This window comes from Nomia melanderi, chromosome 5 (genome assembly GCF_051020985.1).
Source record: "Nomia melanderi isolate GNS246 chromosome 5, iyNomMela1, whole genome shotgun sequence".
Taxonomy (NCBI): domain Eukaryota; kingdom Metazoa; phylum Arthropoda; class Insecta; order Hymenoptera; family Halictidae; genus Nomia; species Nomia melanderi.
Window position 1 is genome coordinate 9,630,240 of NC_135003.1, and position 19,737 is coordinate 9,649,976.

General features: G+C 40.5%; 1 protein-coding gene across 15 annotated transcripts in view; it reads left to right on the forward strand.

The window, feature by feature from the left end:
• The window catches only part of LOC116430874 (uncharacterized), a 375,145-nt gene that overhangs the window by 230,685 nt on the left and 124,723 nt on the right, over window positions 1–19,737 (forward strand). The gene's annotated exons all lie outside the window — the stretch shown is intronic.

A 19,737-nucleotide genomic window follows, 5' to 3' on the forward strand; every position in this document is an offset into this window, starting at 1 on the left:
GTGGGGTTAACCGATTTGCCCATTAAGTGGCTCATTTAAAACAAAGTATGCATTTCTCCGTTTCGCTCTCATCGCCGTCTTTTATCGAGGATCACTGTAAACTCACCCTTACCCGTGGTCACAAGGTGGACCAGCTGTCTCTTTACGAGCCTAAAACCTCGAACGTTCTCGCCCCGTTTCACTCGTCTCATTTCGCACGATAAACGTTCGAATATTTCTTTCCGCGGGACTCCCACTAAATTGCTTGTATTTAAGCGGTTAGACGCCCTTGGCTGTCGCATAAATTCAACCGTAAACACCGGATTATTGCAGACGAGCGCCGCGGAACAGCAGCGACCGCCAGTAATTGCGTGATTACCGTTAACATTTGCGTGTATGTTGGTAGCTCATTGTCGGATTAAGCCGCGGCGGCCCGCCTGCTGGCTCGAGCCGACGGCGAGGCGTTCGCCGAGCGATTATCAAAGTTGTTCTCCAATCGCGTTACCGGCGAAAGATCGCGATCGTAATTCGAGACCTTTCCAGGCGTCTTTTATCAGCGGATTAATTCGTTGAAAGTTCGCGGGTCAGAACAATGGGAAAACGATCACCAACGTCGACGATAATCTTGTTTGCTCGTGTGGAATTGATTTTATCCTACGATTGCAATTAGTCTCGTGGAGTTCCTTTTATCGCAGTATTGTTTGCAAAATAGACTTTCAAGTATTAGTGAAACTTAGGTGGTCACTTCTGCGTGAATCGTGAGTTTAGTATTAAACTCGGGAGTTCAACGCTAAATTTACGAAACCAATTCGACAAATATTGAATTTCATAAAAGTTCTTTTTCACTTTTTTCTATTAATTCGTCATTACGGTAAATGTTTGCAAGTCTTTTCTGGAACTAGAACATCATTCCTCTGATAAATTATTAACTATTTTGCTTCGCTGGTTGATTTTGAATACAAAATACCATGTGATTATTCATGCGCCATTAATTAGTCAGTCGTACCGACGTCTCTAATAGGGAATATTCAAGTGGCCGCGGTGTGCAACGGATGTCTTGCTAACTTCAATTTCCATGCATTGCTATTACACCTCTGTTACGGAAACGATGATACATTTCCCGAAACGAAACATTTGTGGCAGGTACTTATACATCTCCTCGTTTGTATAATGCATTTGAAGAAAGAATCTTCTACGGTAATTTTTCATTCCAATATTTTCTTGCGTAAAACATAAAATCCCTTGAAACCCTGTGGTGTTTGTATTATAATATTTTAATGAATATTGCACACAGGTGAACTAAAAGACAATAGAATGTTTTCGATGAAAATAAACAAAGCAGAGATCAACGAAGTTCAATTTAACGCAGTGACATTTTTCTCGAAACTTCGTCTGAAAGTGCTACGAGACTTTTTAGCGAACCTAATACTTTCACGAGCGTTCCCACGCGCGGAATTTCATTTTCATCGGATAAAGGGAGTGCCACTGTATCGCTCCGTCAAGCGAAATGGAAAAGGGATCGCATAATTAGTCAAAATTAAAACGGGCTCCACGGATAACCGTTCCAGCCGATTCGATTTCCGATCGGCAATTCGAAGGCAGCCATGTAATGAAACGTGACTCGTTAGCCGGTGACATGTTCGTTCGTCCAGATGTTGCCGAACATTCGTGGGAGATGCGAGTTTGTAGGTGGATCGGCTTGAACGTCGGATTCGTCTACCTACGAGTTTTAGCTTTCTCTTTGCCTTTCCCTGGTCAGCGTTCCGAATCCGTATTTGCATCTGCGAACGATGAGAATTGTCCGGCCGAAGCTCAGTGCAATATACAATCGCATATCGTCTCGGAATTTCCATCCATTTACAAATTGCTCCGCAGTTCAGTGTTTTGTTAAAGTAGTTTCAATTTTTATCTAAATTAATCCGATGAATCTTAATTCCAACTGTTGGGTTAAATTAATTTTAATTTTCCTCTAAATTAATCGAATTAATCTTAGTTCTAAGAGTTAAGTTCTAATCATTTCAATTTTCACTTAAATTAATCTAATGAATCTTGTGTTTCGAATTTATATGGGCAGCTTAAATGTGTATAATTTGGAAAATCTTATTTGCAGTTCGAAACAAACCACTGAACAATTTGTATAATTTCATTGGTACCTTCTTCGGTTTTTAGTTCTTTAACTGAAAAATAACTGAAAACTACGTGAAATATTGTAAATATGTAAAGTCGTGTTATAATATTCAATTGAATTTCATGTATGTTTGAGAAGAGATGACAAATATGTGTACATCGTCCCAGCCTTTACTTTTCGTTATACCTTCCTCCATCCTTTCCGTCCACGCATGAATCGGAAAGAGGATTCTTGGTTGCATATTTACTCATCCAGCCTTGATTCCTCTTGTAAGTCTTATCTCATGTCTCCTTTGTAGACGTGCATCCATAATCCACGTATGCACGATTCTCCAGTCGATTCCTATTATTTTCGCCGATTTCTGTACCGATACATTGCCCTCGGGCAGTTCTGGAACACATAGGAATGCGAAAGGGGCCTTTATTATTGCAGATCCTAGTACCAGTTAATCTTCTTTCAAAGAGACAGACGGTTGAACAAAATGAAAACAGAGGGAACTGTACAAACTTATTTCTTTCTCTTATAACTTATTCATCGTAAACGACGAATTAACTATTTAATTAAATATTCAATCTTCATACACAGGGTGTTTCCGAAATCATGGAACAAATGAAATTCATATGATACTCCATCTCCGAGATAATCCACGAATTATCATCTCCACTTCTTATAAATATCAAAATCCACTATCTCGGAAATGAAATGTTGTATAACAAAATTCTATTCTATATTTTCGATTTGATCTTCGTATGGATCTTAACTCGGTTACACAACGATTTCGGAAACACCTGATTTTAAAAGTATCGAGACACGGAGTATATCCAGCAAGATAAAAAAGCCAGTTTGAGTTTCGTCAGTTGATACCAGTCAATAAAACGTTTATTCGTATCAATGCCGGCGAGAAGCCAGGGAGAGAAGAAGGAAACGAGAACAAATTTTATTGCCGGCCGTAAACTTTTTCGCTGGCCGTTTTCCTCAGGCTCGTCAGCGCCTTCGGGTCCCTGCCACCATGATGCAGACATTAAGATAATCGCCCTGTACCGTGAACGTTTCTCCAGGGTACGCGATGGGATCCTCGGTCAAACGATGAGCAGTATTGCCCGGCGAAGTTGTGTATCGGTGCCGGGTTATTTTCTGGCACTGTTATCAGGACCCAACTGCTCGTGATTGCAGGGGCTCCGCAGCGGAGATCGCAAGGATTACAGAGGAAAAACGCTTCTGCCATCGCGAAACAATTCGCCGTGGGTCGACGCGGTTCCGAAAAACGTTTCGCTCGTTTCAGAATGGCACTCTCAAGCGAAAATATGTATGAATTCATTCGATTCGAGATTTCACTTGTGCACTTGATCGCATGGCTGCCGGGTGTTCTTTAATGTCGGATATTCTTGTATACTAGCAAACACTAGTCAACGCTGAACCTGTGAATCGATGATAAGGGATCCTTTGATCTCTGAGGATCTCGAATGCCTGCTGCAACCGGATGACCCAAGGCGAGAGTTTATAGGATCGAAGTTTGTCGATCGCTGAACGATTCGATTCACGCTTCATTGTTTGCCTATTAATTGAATATAATTTCAAACATCTAATTGAAATTTAGAATATTGAAATCAAAATATTTTGATCGATCCCAAGCGATGAATCGATAATAGGGGACACTGTAATCTTTGAAGATCTTCCTTCCTGCAAGTGAATACCCTATTATTTCAACTAGTAAGTTGGACAAGAGTGTTCCTCCAACAAAATTCAATTTCAAACATTCTATTCTTTAGCACATTTAAATTAAACCATCTCGATTGATCGCATACGAGCCACACGAATCCCCATTACGGTTTAAACAGTGAATACGCGGGCAGCAATGCGTCTCCAACGTATTCCGCGGCGGATACCCAAACTACTTCTCCACCGTGAACCACCTGCGGTGGATAGTATTCGAGATACACACAGCTGGGCACATGAATTATCTCCTGCGCTGGTATTGCCATCAGGATTTAACGGTGGCGGGATACACGGATATGTATTAAGCTCTATGCGTAAGAACGAGCATGTGTCTACCGCGGAAATGCCGCTTTATAATACCCTTCAGAATAATAAAACTGCTTCAGAGGTCCGGTTCACCTATCCGGCCGCGTGTCCTCAGCATCGGAGACCCGCCGACAGGTGTCACGGACCCGGACGTGTCCGTACGGCGAACGGGCGGCGTGTTTCCCAGACGGCAACAGCTCGCGTCGGGATCGAGGCGATACCCTCGAAACGGATCCGAATAAATGAACGGACTCGGGCGCGAGCTTAAAAAGCAAATCCCTCGTTTCCGCAGACTTTATCGTTCCAGCGGCAGGCGTACGAGCAAATATAATCACGTAGGCAGGATTTAGCCGGGCCGAGGTTAATTCGGCCAGGGGTAGGCGGCCGCTGATCGCCGGCCATTCGGCCCGCTTTAAATTCAAATTTCAGCCCAGGCACCGCAGTGAGAGTTCCGCCCTTCTGAATTACGATTCCGCCGCGCAGCGCGAGTTTTCGTGGTACGCGCGGATCCAGAAGCGGTCCCCATGGAAATGATTGCTCCCACGCGAGATGTCTGGCTCATTAGGCATTCCTTCAGTCTGCACGGTTATACTTGGCCTCAACCGCCCCACCCTCGCCCCTGCTCTTCCTTCTCCTCGTTCCACCCCTGGCGGCCTCTCTACAGCCGCGTTCCCGACTCACGTGTGGACGGAAAAGATGAACGGAGAAGAGCTGGCTGATGAGCAGCTTCGAGAACGTACAGTTCGACTCTTACGTGTGTATTTACTACTCGCAAGCTAAAGTGCACGGTTTTGATATTGTCTCGAACTATTTCGCGACGTGCCTTTAACCTGTTAGCTACTATGTTACTATAATGGCTTTCGCGTATGTTACCTTTTGGAACAGTACATCACTATGTGCTTTTCGCGGATATCGTGTTCTTAAACGGTATGCCACTGAATTGGCTCACTGTGTCTATAAATATGTTTAACATATCGCCTGACTGTCCTCATCATTTGTTTCAGTTCATGTGTTTCGCGTACACAACATTTCCTAACGAGAAGCGTCATATACAGTTTCGCGCGGTCCGCGTTAAAGTTTGCCGCACAGAAATACAGTGTTGCGGAAAATCCTGCCGTAGCTAAAAGGTTAATTTGCTTGAAGTAGTTCGCGAGGTTTGGTAGCTCGTTCGATAAATTAACTTATATGTTTTATTTCTTAACTGTGACCGATGCAACTCCCTTATCGTTAATAATTTGTTAGGGAGGGAAACAGTTTTGATAGTTATTCCGTATCTACGTTTACTTCAAGTGTTGACGATTGATAATAGAGAAGTAATATTTAATTTATATTTTAAGAAATAAATGATACTTAGGTTTCTCAAATTCAGTTTGAAATTTTCGTCACAAGTCTGACGTAATATTGTAGATCAAGGGTTTAACGTCGTCGGAGCGCGTTGGAAGGATTGACAATAAGATTTGCGGGTAACACGCCTAGTGGTAGTGTAACTGTCGAATGGGGATAGACTGTCTCGACGGTTGGAGAGGATGTGAATGCAAATGAAACCGTGTTACAGAGTGAAATGCAACGATGGGGAATGAACATGAGCGTCAATATCTTACTTATATTTCAGTCTGTTGTATTCTGTTTCATTTGTGCTTCATATGGTGCTTAAGATTGTATATAACAATGTTGATTATTGATAATATTATGAATAATCATTGTAACATTTTTTAGTTCATATGCGACAGTTTGATTCATATTGTTACTGTTCCGTTCATTGCAGTTTGTTCCTTGCAATTCAGGTCTCGGTTAGATTTTAGCTAGTAAAATTTGGATATCTCCTGATTTGTGACAAATGAAATCGCGTACGAGTTTCGTGACTAATACAGAATTAGATTAAATAGAATGTATCCTTCTGAATCGTATCGCTTAGAGAAACACAGAGGATTTGGGATAAAAAGTATGTATTCTCTCGATAAAAAAAGCGCGAGAACAATGGACGGCAATTCAATTTATTTCCCGATATCGATATCCCAATCGGGAAAGGCAAAGCAAGTCCAACCGAAGCGAAGAATGAATTGGAATTAGTCGTAGACAAAGCACACGCTTACGAAATTGTTTTTCGTATTTATGTATAGACAGTTGAATATACTCTTTTATCCAGCAGAAAGCTGTAGACTTACTACAACAATCTACATGTAAGTACACTGTCGATCTAAAGTCTGACATTGGATACTTCTTTAAAAAAATAAAACTTCGATTCTTCAACTGAGAATAATATAAATAAATATTTCAGTACTTCCACAATATTCATTCCTACATAACGGGAAACCATTTAAAAAGTAAATAATCGCACAGTTCGTAATACTGTTCAATCTTCGTGAATTCGACAGAAGAAGAAACAGCTCGTTGATATAAGAAACACGTATGTAATACAACATTTTAATAATAAATTTTACATTGCACAGCGAACGTCAAAGGCGAACCGAAACTTTTGAACGTTATTGTACAACCGTTTCTCTTTCATATCCAAGTTCCTAATCGGAGAACGAGAGACGCTGCAAGTAAAACGTATTACATTACGACGATCAATTATTGTTAACGTGTAACATATTGTAATGCCTGGTCGGGCGGCTATTTACGGCCGTGTATTTTTGAAAGAACCCAGTGTGCCGGCGATTGAAAATACTTCATTCTATTCGCCGATTGAGAAAGGTTAGAGGTCGCGCCGTCTGTAATTCTCGGGCACATAATGGCGGCGTATCTCTCCGCGCGCGGTTTCGTTATTGTCGACCTTCCTTGTCAGCATTCGTTTTTAATACCGCGGCCAGCCTCCGGTACACACCCGTGTGTAACTCGTAAGTACACCTGGCGCGAGGCGTAACACGCGTGCGCGATCACTTTGTAATTTATATTAGCGCGCCGCACTCGTATTTACGCATGGGAACTCGATGAATCACGAAGGATAATGTCTCCTGTACCAGTTGCGACACGCGCGCGGCCCGTTCGAAGAAACGATCGTGATCACTGGACTACGGATCTTTATGCAAATTCAAATTTTTCAGGATATAATTGGGAAAACAGAACTACGATAGAAAATTAGGGTATCTTTAGTGAGGATATCATATTTTTGCGGAAGGAGGATGAAAATTTCCTAACATTACATCGAACGTTATGTTATAATGAGGTTATCTTTTAATATTCAATATGATGGATGACTACTATTATCGATGACCACTTGCAAAAGGAACATTGCACATGGATTGTACACTACGGGATAAGGATAGTATAAAAAAAGGATACTTACTGTGCTTTGGATATTTTATATATTATTTCAGGTTGAGTGCATTCTATACAATTTTGTACTTCCAAATCTCCCATAATTTGATATATCTTTGTACCAATCTGTCTAGTTGAGAATGTTAGGAACTATTTATTCGATGGTCCTATTATTGGATTGAACCTTACGATGTGTAAATTATCGAAACATACGTCTACAAGAAACACTTGAACACAGTGTCCAGCTAATTGTTCATTCCCGTTGAAAAGAGATTACATATTAAACCATTTATTACTATACTTTCAATTTCCCAACAATTTCGCAACGAAATTCATTGACAATATGCCAGGGTGACTAAGCTAAAATCTCCACTGATTAAACGTAAAATAAGGAACGCAGGAAAAAGGGTACGCGAAAAAGGAAGGGCCAGCCTTAAGTGATTCGCAAAATCAGCAAGAAGGGTTAGAAAAAGGGCCATAGGCGTGGATAGGAAAAAAACATGACGCGAGCGTGTAACAGGCGGGGAAAGAGGAGGATCATGGACCGGAGGGGCACAAGAAAGGGGGAAAAAAGAGCAAGGTGGAGCGAAGGAGGAAGAGAAGATAGTGGTGAACGATAATGTCCGGCCGTGAGCGTTACTCGAACCGTGAATGTGTCTGGCCGCGTCGGGTCCTCATCCTTCGGAGGACTATTTGTTCCACGCAACGCGTAAATTACGGCCAATCGGGCCGGGAACAGCCCGGCGGAGCAGCAACAATGACGGTCCGTTGCTTCGACGGCCATTATGTATCTGGAAGACGAGGGAATTTCGCGAGGCTGCCCGGAGGGTACTGATCCGGAGCCGCGTCACGGTTCGACGGTTCGTTCGGCTCCAAAGTTATCCACGGTGAACAAGGTGTGCGTGGTGGAACTTGTTTTCGGAATTTGATTATTTTCTCCCTTTTCCCGTTCCTTTCATCTGTACATCTTTCCTCATACACAGCGATGTCTTCATTAACCCCTTGCCTTATAATAACGCGCCAGTCTCGCGCTGGAGATTTCACACGGAATTTAACCCTTACGACGGTTACCTTTTGTTATTGCGTTTTGTTCTTGCGGGAGTATGATAAATTGTTTTGGATAAATTGACGCTATAAATAAACGAGGAAACGTTATTAGGTAGAATTAGCGAAGTAGGCTGTCTAGGGTTAGTCGAATGAAACCTGTCTTTCAATTTTTAGTTCAAAAAATGTAAGGAGATTTTCAGGTTAACCGAAGATTGTTCACTTTAATTTTGTTTGGTTTCGTTTGTGTTCCGCTGGGCGAGGCTCGCGCATTCCAGTAACGCGTAGAAACATTTTCTCGTTTGCGGTCACCGTGGAGATGCCCGCGTTCTAGTTACATCTTCCACCTAATCCACGGGGAACACTTCGTTGGCCGGTTTTTGTCCTTCGGGGCCGATCGAACGGAAAATTACTTGGTAGCCTAGGAACAACTACCACGTCGTGACACGAAGAAAATTCGCAGTCGGAGAAAATAAGCGAGTAGCGAGAGCAAGATACAAGCGGACTGTAATGGAACAAAGATTACATGCAGATGGTCGGGAGATCAAAAGCAAAAGGAAGTCCGCTTCGCAGGAAATTATTTGTGAATGCGGGTTTTACTGTTTTTATTCTATTCTCTGCTACTTTCTTCTCTTCTCTTCTAACGCGTTGATAACAGTGGATTACGAATGGGATATTCACGTGTAAAATACTCATATTCGATGTGAACTACAAATTAAATGTTTATGATAATCATCGATTTCAAGAGATTACACGCAATTATTTTTCTGTTACAGGTGAGTGCACCATTAATGTTAAAACTCTGCTACTGTGCTACTAGTTAGCGTTACGAGGTAAATATCCTCTGATCAATCATTTAAATACGTAATTATTCTTGGGTGTGCTATTTTCCGTTTTTACGAAAATGAACGGTTAGCCAGTTGATTAGGAACGGAATTTCCCGGAAGTTTCGAAGTCGCGACCGTGATCGACCCAGTCCTCTGTATCTGATTACCGTCGAATAATCCTACCGTTTCGGTGATTCATCGCTTCTGACTGCAAGGTGCATCAGAGCGTTGACTCGTGAGATTCCCTGATTCAGAACCGTGGCGAGAGCCGATAACGTTTCATTGATCCGGCTGGCTCGCAGCAGAGATGCCATCGGTTTCGCAATTGTTCCGCGCATAACACCTTCGCGCTTCGCCGTTCTTTTTTTATTCTCCAACGAAGTGGAATTTAAATTAAATTCGAAATAACATTCTCCGGCATTCCGGTGCTTCGAACGCTTTCAAAAATTCCGCCATTTATAGAACAATATAATAGTCCACTTAATTTTATTTCCTTGTTGAAATTCAATATTTCGATTCCTTCAAACTTGAAAATAATTCGAATACGTGCATGTTTTAATTAACATATCATTCATTCGCGATTATTCGAGAATCTTTTAAGAATCGATGATTAATAATTAAGTAAGACTCTGGTAGATGAAGTATTCGAAGAAGTAATGAAATCTTCCGATCGATCCAATAATTGATAGACATCAAATAGATCAAACTGACAGATGCAATTTCTATTAACAGAGATTTCATTGCCTTTGGAGAAACCTCAAACTGATGTCAGTCCGTTCCATCTCTAACTAGCGGCCAGCTAACCGCGTAAACAGTTATCGATCGCGGTCCATACCGATCTAATATCCGTTCAGCATATCGCTCATAGAGCACACGCTGTTAATCTAGCTGCCTGTATAGTGCGATCATGTTACATAGACAGTTGGAGCGCCTCGTTACTCGTTACACGCTGTAACTTCAAATTGCTCGTGCTCAATGCAACTCGTTTGGTCCGCGCGTCTGTGCAATCGAATAAAATTCCACGGCATCGAAATCAATTTATTTAAAATTCCAGAGAGAATCGTTGAATTGAAAGCTTCAACTCGGAACATTCAATTCGAGCCACAGTACCAAGAATTCCACAAAAATTGTATAATATCTATAAGTACCAATAAAAACAGAATTAAAATCTATACAGGTTCCAAATTTGATAATTCCAAAAATTTAAATAGTCAAATTTGAATTGAAGTGTCTAACTCCCTGCGCTCGAAAGTTTTCGTGTTATATATATTCATTATTTCTGTAACGAAGCATTGGTTAAACTACGAATAAAATTATTGTATTTTCATATTCCACGTCTAATTACAATATATAATATATAATATTAAATACATATTGAATTTCATTATTTTGCTGTATCAAATCAATTGACGACTGTCAGCCACATCTCGACTGGAAAGGGTTAAATTCGTTCCTCCCAGAAGATAAATCTTAAAAATATCAATCAACGTCTATATCAGGCTCGAGTTCAGTAATTAAATTGAAGTTTCGAACGATCGAACTGCAAGAAGTTCCAATAACTTTCGCAGTTCGTCCGGAACGGTTTGCGCAGATCTTAACGGGCATTATCTGCGACTCGAATTCAATTTCCAATTACCGAATGTCTGGCGAGGGGGTGGGCGATCAGGATTACACGCGGCGCGCTGCATCGCGAGTGCAGCTCGTAAACCACAAAAGCACCGAACGGGAGAGACGTCAACGGCACCAGCAGCTTTCCCTTATCTTCGCCATTGTTCTGTTGCTCGTCCATTACGGCCTTGTCTTAGCTACTGTTACTTCTGTTCGAAGGACGATTACATTCTATCGGTTATCATAAATTTAGTGCACGGCCCGGCGCGGCGCGGCGTGTAGTCGAAAGCGTCGTGCGCTGCCCGTTCCACGTAATTCATTGATGGAGACCGTAAGAATGATCCTTTTATGACGGGGGAGAGAGTTAACAATGAGTGAAATTGAATTTATCGTTATTTCACTTTTGCCGGACGTCGCTCAGGCTTTACGGGCCTTAATCGCAGTAAAATCCACTCGAGAACGTTCACTGCCTCACATTTGTATTATTTATGTACAGACGTGATCGACCGCTGCGTACGATCGCCATTAGTTTGATTAGAAAGTCTGCTTGTATTTATGTAACAAGAAAGTTTAAACACGAACTTGAGTTCTCAAAGTAAATTAAATGAAATTTAATTAACGTGTGTGGCACGTTCGCTTAGTTTGCCGGCAGTTTTCTGTCGTTCGTATTATTGTGTTTCTTCTGATTCTATTGTTTATTTTCATCAAGACGGCCAATGAATATCGAAGGCGTCGGCAATCGGTTCTGAATATTTCAGATGAAAATGGAGAGATCAGATTAAATCGCCTACATACCGTCATAATTGGAACAGTAAATTTGATCGGCTCCTTGGAACGCGTTTGATCGGGTTCCGATCGAAGTCGCATTACCTAGTGGTGTCAACTTGCAATTGTGTGTAATTACGGCCTGACTAATCTGATTAACAAGATCATAGTGCCCATTGTTGTCCTGATAATAGATCAGTTTGATGTACTATTACGGCGGTGTACCGGTAATGCTCTGCTATCATGTTTATATGGCAACTAGTGGGAATTTGGGGCACTGCTCGATAAGATGTCCAAGTTTCAGGATGCACTGTTTTGCAGTTCTGCTCGTGTCGCAATTAACAACGCAAGAACTTCAATCACCATTTGACCATAAATCTAGAATCTCTCACCTTTCTGTATCTAACAAATGAAGTTCCTTGTTATCTCTTAGTTCCAATAATTTATTAAAAAACAATATTTCAATCTATAGTTTCCCATATATTTCCCACACATGTCCAACATATTCAACTAAATTATATATATATTTCTCACTCCCGTTTATAAAAGTCCCTTCTCACCTCTTCGATACAAACAGTAATCAACAAGAAAAACAGATGGAAAAAGAGTACGCGTGAAATAATCGTATAGAACTGTTCTCCAGCGCAGTACCATCGATATCAGCGCATCGACGTGTTCCCCCGCGAGACGTCATTAACAGATCGCTCGATAATAACAGCCGGTTCGCGCATTAAGAAAAGTAACTCGCGGGAGGATCGCGTTACCTGTCACTGCAATTACCAGCCAATTGTCCGCGGCCGCGGCGAGCCGACAGATTTATCGAGCGTGATAAATATCAACGGCTCGTGCAAGTTCGCGCCTCTCGTCCCATCGTCCGGCTGCGAGAGAGGCCTCCTGCGAGGACGGTCGCATTGTGCTCGCGGTTATCCCGCACTCTCAATTAATCGACCGGCTGATTGCAAGCCGCGATACCATCCGGTTGGAGCAGAACGACGGAACCGACCCCCGGCTACAACAACGAAAGACCGGTGAATACGACGTCATTAACGGGACGCACGCGCGAGCTACGTCGCGACGAGCGACCCTCGAAACGGCTCGTTCCGACTAATCGAAAATTACTCCCCTCGCTGGAGATAGACCGGCCAAACGATGCCAATTCCGACTCGCGTGTTTATCTTGCATTCGCCGCGACAGAGTTCGCTGACTGTTTAGCCGACCTTTAACGCGTCCTCAATGCGTGAAGAGGATGGCCTGTTCGGGGCTGGAAGAAATTGGATCAACCCCTTCGTTTTCAACAGAGAATGTCAATTCTGATGGAATTTCTGGATTTGAGTTTTGGTACAGGTGAAAATTGATGTATGAAATTAGTGTTGCGCAGTCGTTTGAAGGAAGATTGAAGTAATGGTGAATAAAAAAAAACAGTCCTTGAGGAGAAATGGTAGCTTGTACATCTTATGGGGACGAAACTGGACGTGAAGAAAAGAAATGATATATGAGTTGATCCTTTCGTCGAAATCTTTTTAGGTATATGCATCGTTCTCGGTTTTCCTGGGTTTTTCTGTAAAGGTGACACCCTGATATTCTTAGATGGCGAGTTTTCTATGAATAACTTTTATTTCAACTGTTTGGAATGTTCAAATTTGGAAAATTTGAGGTTGGACGTAGTATTATAGTGAGAGTAAAATTCCTTTGTTCTCTGATGAAGTTTTCTAAACAAGTGAAACGTATCAGTACGTGTATCTATACAAGATCAATTCAAAGTTTTCTCTAAGACCCGACGCGAGGGGATCAGATGTGCTCGCGGATTAATCGCGTTATCTACTTATCCGCCGCTCTTACGGTTCAACGACAGCGTTAATTCACTTTACACCGTCGCCCCGTGGGGACATCGTCGAACTATCTGCGAGAAGTCGAGCACTCTCGTGACGGCCGGGACTAGTCCTATTATCGAGCAGCGTCTGCTCAGTTGTTTCACAGTGAAAAGATCTTAATATCTGACTGGACGAGCAACAATATTCCACGTTTAAATTTTCAAGTGAATTCCACAATTAAAATTCGTGGTTGTAGATTCAATTCCATTATTTTCAATTTAAAAAATTTAATTTTTTATGTAGATTTCTATTTATTAAATTGGATATTAATTCCATTGCAACCACTTGAAATACATTTCATGTAAACTAAAGATAACGCGTTCCGAGATTGTTTATACGACGCATTTTCATTTGTACCTTTACAGTTATCGATAACACTTTAAGTTTATTCAGTGATTTGAGATATAGGTAATCTCTAGCAGCCTCACTAAATTACGAAGCAAAGAGACTTACTTCTTTCGATACATATGTGTTTATTTATTCGGTTCCCGATTCTGCTGGAATTGCCAATAAAATTCATAGTCGAGCCATGTTTCGAACGGTTTACGGAAAATAAGAAAGTAGGATATCAATAAAGTTTTACAAGAGAGTGTATATTTCTATATTTTTTTGCTAGTTGGCTCGCTTTAAACAAATATTTACGATTCATTTATCCAGCTTTCCAGTCGTTCGACTTTTCATCTGTACGCGGCGCGCGCAGAAAAATCTTCTATTCGCGGATGGAAATGGTAAAGAGATAGTGGTACAGTGTTCGCGTGAACGTTGCAATTCTCGTTCGATTCGTCGAGCGGCGAACGTTCGTCCTTATGGCGAAGGCGATAACCCGCGGTCGTAAAAGAATTTTACGAAACACGTCGAAACTGTCGCCGTTTACTTTCTAATTCTTTCCTCCAGCTGTTCGCGTCTAACACGAAATTCTGCGCGAATAACACTTGCTCTCTTCGCGGAATTTCACCGGATTTAATTGTCTTACGGGTTAGAACAATTCACTCGTTCTATGTTCGAGTCAGATAATTCCGTCGTAAATTCTCTTGATAATCGTTGCGTATTCTGCGCGGCACATCCAAAGAAAACGTAATTAAGGGATAATAAAGCTGGCGTGAATTCTGTCCATGTTAGTGAAAGTATAAAACGTCTGCTAAAAATCGCTAACGACGAACAAACAAAATGCCGAACATTCTCCGATAACTGTTCTCTACGTGTTCATAAAAATCGATGTGTTCTTTAAGTTAACAGTTCACATTAATTAAAAATTCAGTATTAAATTTTGAACATGGTATCAACGTGTTTAATTAATAGCAAATAGTATTTGATCAGAAAATAGTGAATATTTATTAATGAAAAATATCGTCAAAGGGTTCAATTGTATTGTAAAACACTTTATACGTCCATTACAATAATTCATTCTGTTTTCAAAAAGGCATTGGTAATATCAAAATATTATTTCTTTCCCATTAACGATACAATTAATACATACACCTATATTTATGTAAATTCAACTTAAAATATTCGCCACATGACTTACTTAATAATACAACACAAAGGGTTCAAAAGTGCCAAAAGATCGATTTGACATCATCACAGGACATTTTTACGGAAACTGTACAAGCGAAATCGAAAAATATTATTTCCCCCGGATAAAAATTCGTACATTCCTACACGAGGCACGATCCCATCGCTTATGGAGCCACCCTGCATGGTTCGGCGTTTGTCACCACGGTTACGGAAACAAAATAATTAGGGGGAAGAAGAGGGAGGCTGAAAGAGAAGCTCGCCCTGTCGCTGACAGGATGCGAAACGACGAAAAGGAGAGGGAATTGCGTAATCGTGTAAACTCTCGTTCGACCGGCGTGACTTCGTTTAAATGTTACGTGCGTTTATCGCCGATTAAATTTCCAAGCCGTTCCTTTGTCTTCGTCTGGCCCCCTTTGACGCGAATTTCGAATTACTTGCCCTCTTTAATTGAATTTCATGTCACTTGAAAATACCGGAAATTACACAGGGTGTCCCATTTTAATTAAAAAATGCAAATATGTTGATTTTGATAGCCTTTGAGACAGCGTCAAGATTAATTTCGTTAATAATATTCATATATTTACACGGAATCTCCTTAATTGTCACAATATTCTTTTTTCCAGTTTTTATATTCAGAAATTTGATACACACAATATTTTTACTCTATATAGTATATACTATAAATTAAATTAATATTCTCGTGGTTAGATTTCATGATTTTAATGTGAGCGAGGATTTGAATTATTAATAAAAAATTGTATATTCATACATGAAATTGTTTATCCGAAAATATTCATCAAATGGATGGTCTATAATTCGAAGAACGAGATGAAAATATTAAATTTCATGCTTCAGGTTTTTCTGCTCCATTTAAACTATTTTTTTATGAAAAAGTCACAATGAACCCCATGACGTTTCGTTTACGTATAAACTACGCTTGAAGTGTTCTAATCTGTATCTGCTCAAAGATTTTTCTTTCAAGACAAATGACATATCACTAAAAATGTATATATTTTAACTTAACATCTTGCGAATACTTTATCACGAAAAAAAGACAAATTGCACGGTCAGTATTATATACGTGCTACGCTATAAACATTAAATCCAGATATCAACAAAATATTACTACGTTTGCCTCGGAGCGAAATGACTAGTATTCGTACCTTTTAAACCGAGATTAAAATCATCGCCTGCGAGCCTGACTCGCAATTATATGATAAAGAGCTAACACGCGAGTAGTTAACACTGCTGATAATTTTCGTTCGCGAAAGCATGTGCAATTGCGAGTGGTCGACGATGTCCGCGTGCAAATTTAACCTATAGACTACCGAACCCTTTTGTCTCGCTTTGGGACAAAATTGAGTTAAAATGCTAACCAGGTGTAAATTGTAACAGAACGTTGGGATAATAGAATAATTTCCATCTCTGAATGAAACAACTGATTTATCTCATAGAACGAATTCCAGATCACCATTAGGTATGAACAATTGTGCAATTCAGGCAACATGTTTATTCAATTGAAATGTTTAATGCCCTATTTTATACCACTATGTTTAAAAATAATTATGACGTTGAATAAAAAGTACTTAATAACGTAGGAAATTTGATAATGTCAGTATTACCATGCGAAATAATTAATGTTTCCTATTTATCTTTACTGCGAATGAATAAGAATTATATAAAACACCCCAGATTTTCGTGACAGTTAACGAGTTAAGTTTTGAAACTGAATTTAACATGTAAGTATTATTTCCTTCATTCAAGTTGAAATTAAATATTCTATTCCTCTTGTACACTGTTCATCTTATTAGGAAATGTAGATTTACAATAAACGGAGAATTCTTTTCTTCTGGTTAATTATCAAGGATAAAAAAATCTTAAGAAAAAGATAGTTACAAAAAAAGTGTATGGCAAATAGTTAATTACAGCCAGGGACGTATTATGCCGTTGGTAGTCGAAGGGTTAATGAAACGGTTCTCGGATTCCCGACAAGTTACATTTGATTTCTCAATGGCGGTCACCTTTCCGCGCGGTGTCCCATGTTTATCTGTCCGCCGCACGCTGATCGGTCGCCTTCGTTCGTTTCACGCATCGCGTCCCGGGTGATAAATTGTCTGTCTAGATCAGGGTTACCTTAAAAGGTCGATATCGATCGCTCGTGCTCGATAGAGTCGTTCGGTCCGAATACAAACTCCCGGTACCAATGATTGATGAGATTTCTCCGGTTATTTCTGCACTTTTTGTCTTAGTGAATTATTATTCCGCCCCTCAATGATCATCAATATCTTTAGCTCGGATCATAAAAATCCTTTTCTCCGATCATTCCAGCACGGACCGCCTACCGCGGTCTATAGATCTGCTCGAAAGCTCTCGTGCCGGATCAATTTTTGTTGTGCTCAACCCTTTGAAGTTCATCAATCCATTCAGTAAAGACATAAATGCAATTTGCATTGAAAACTGTAGAAACGTTATAACAATACAGTACTCCAGTTCATCAAAACTTTTCGATGAGTTTAAAAGCTATATTTTTAGCTTCATGTTCCTCCCAACTCGATACCAAAGTAATTAAATGAACTAATTGAAATGTCCCAAACATACGAAAATATGGAGAAGAAAGCCGACAATAAATGCGGCAGTTCGTTTCCATGTGCTTAATCGTAACATTCATTGAATATGCATTAATTAAACCTTTTGTTTTACAAAGCTTCCCCGACAAAAATCCAAATTTTCGAAACGCGTCCGTGGAACAATATTTCCCGAGGTGATGTTCAAATAAAAACTGAAGCTTTGTATATACCAGTCCCAGTTAATTAATATAATTTTCGTTCGGTGGAGTCTGGGAAAGTCATCGAGAATTGAGATCAAGCTTAAAATTCGAATAAAACCCCAGTGAGGTTTCGATAGGGGATCAAAGGGCCGAGGGAAAGATCGCGCGGGGACTTTTCGCGCGACAGGAAATATTTGTTCGCCAGTCATGCGAGCGGCTGCACCAGGGGCACTTTGTAATTGCAACTTGTTGCCCGGTGCATGCCTGGTACGTGTATACCAATCCACGGTGCGCGTAATTTATGGCCGTGGAACCGGCCGGGTGGGGGAGCAATCGGAATTTCAACGATCGCGCATGACGGCATAAATATCGAAGGACGTGGTACAAATAATTGATCAAGTACGTGCTCACCTCTTTCCGCGAAACGATCTGTCAGACGGTCGGTACGTTGCCATTTCCTTACCTTTCTTCTATTTCAGATCTTCAGATCCCTACAGATGCATAATAAGTATCCGTGTCTTGTTGGTATCATTTTAAAATCTTGTATTCATGTATTTATATATATATTTCCTTTTCCATTTTTATTGTAGAACAATTTTATATCGATTATGTTCACTTCGTTTAATAGATTTAATTATTCTACTATTTTCATTTTCACCTACTTATATAGAATGTTATAAATTCGGTTCTCTTATTATTTCTTCTGTAGAGGGTTTTATAGAGTTCTTTACAGTATCCAACATGCACATTTGGACCCATAAAGGAAAAACTTGTTTTTGCTCGTAAATATAGTACACGAGATTTTGATGCCTCGCGATTTCCCTCGAGTCATTACCAAATAAGTGTTATTTTACGCGATTCAACGGGGTCGTGAAAGTTCTCGGTTGTGAGCAAACATTGCGCTTCCGATTACCATAAAATCACATCGTCTTCAGTATGATAATGAAGCGAAATCGATCTTACCGTCGCAAAATGCCTTCTGCGTGAAACGTTAACAAACGAAGAGAACGTCGGCCGTAAACAATCCCAGTTCGAGGGTGCGTCGATGGTGTTCTCGTCGTTTTTATTTCATCGTTCTATGGTAATAACGGCGTCGCGAGACTCCCTGCTATCCTGGCTGCGCACGAGTTTCCCCGTGTTATTAAAACAATTTTAATCAAGGTAAACTTTCGCGGCCGTCTCCGAAGCCTCTTTGTTCGCGGATAGACAAAGGCCGATTCATCGGGAGCTTCAATTATTTCTCGCTTCTGTCGATCGTTCATCTCGGCTTACGGGATCATGAAATAATCCATCGTTTACGTCTGCTCGTTTCACAGGCAGTATTTACGTTCTCTTCCGTTTGTAATTATTGACTTGTCTACGTCTTCTTGTCGAACAAGAAAATTACGACGTTAAATATCATAAATGAGTGGCTCAGAATAATAAGCGTCTAACTCTTGTTTCCGAGTTCTCGAGGAAGAAACGAATTTTTTGAAATTTTTTAAATCAATCCAAGAACATTTCTCAAACGTTTTCTCCTCGAGAACTCGGAAATAGAAGTTATAGTGCTATTATTCAAAATCACACAAATGTCAAATAAAACTTCGAAACAAATTCATTCGTCGCTTAGAATCTCCAAATTTCAATCGAACTGTCCCAGTGATTCGCGAAACATGTATGTACCCCCAAATGTAAAATTGTACAATTCCAAAATCCCCATTAATCAGAACCACAACTTCGAATTTTACCACTAACACATACATACTTCCCTCGCATATTCTCACATAACGTTTAAAAAAATAATCGGATTTCTCCTCGATTAAAGAAAGCAAAGTTACTTTCTCAAGCAGTAAAAGACGTTTAAAATTTCACTGCGAATTTCAGTGTCGTTCCGCTGTAATCCTCTTTCCGAGCATACGTCGGAGAGTTTCGTCGCAGTTCCGTCTGAACTCCGTATCCTCGGTGTTGTCA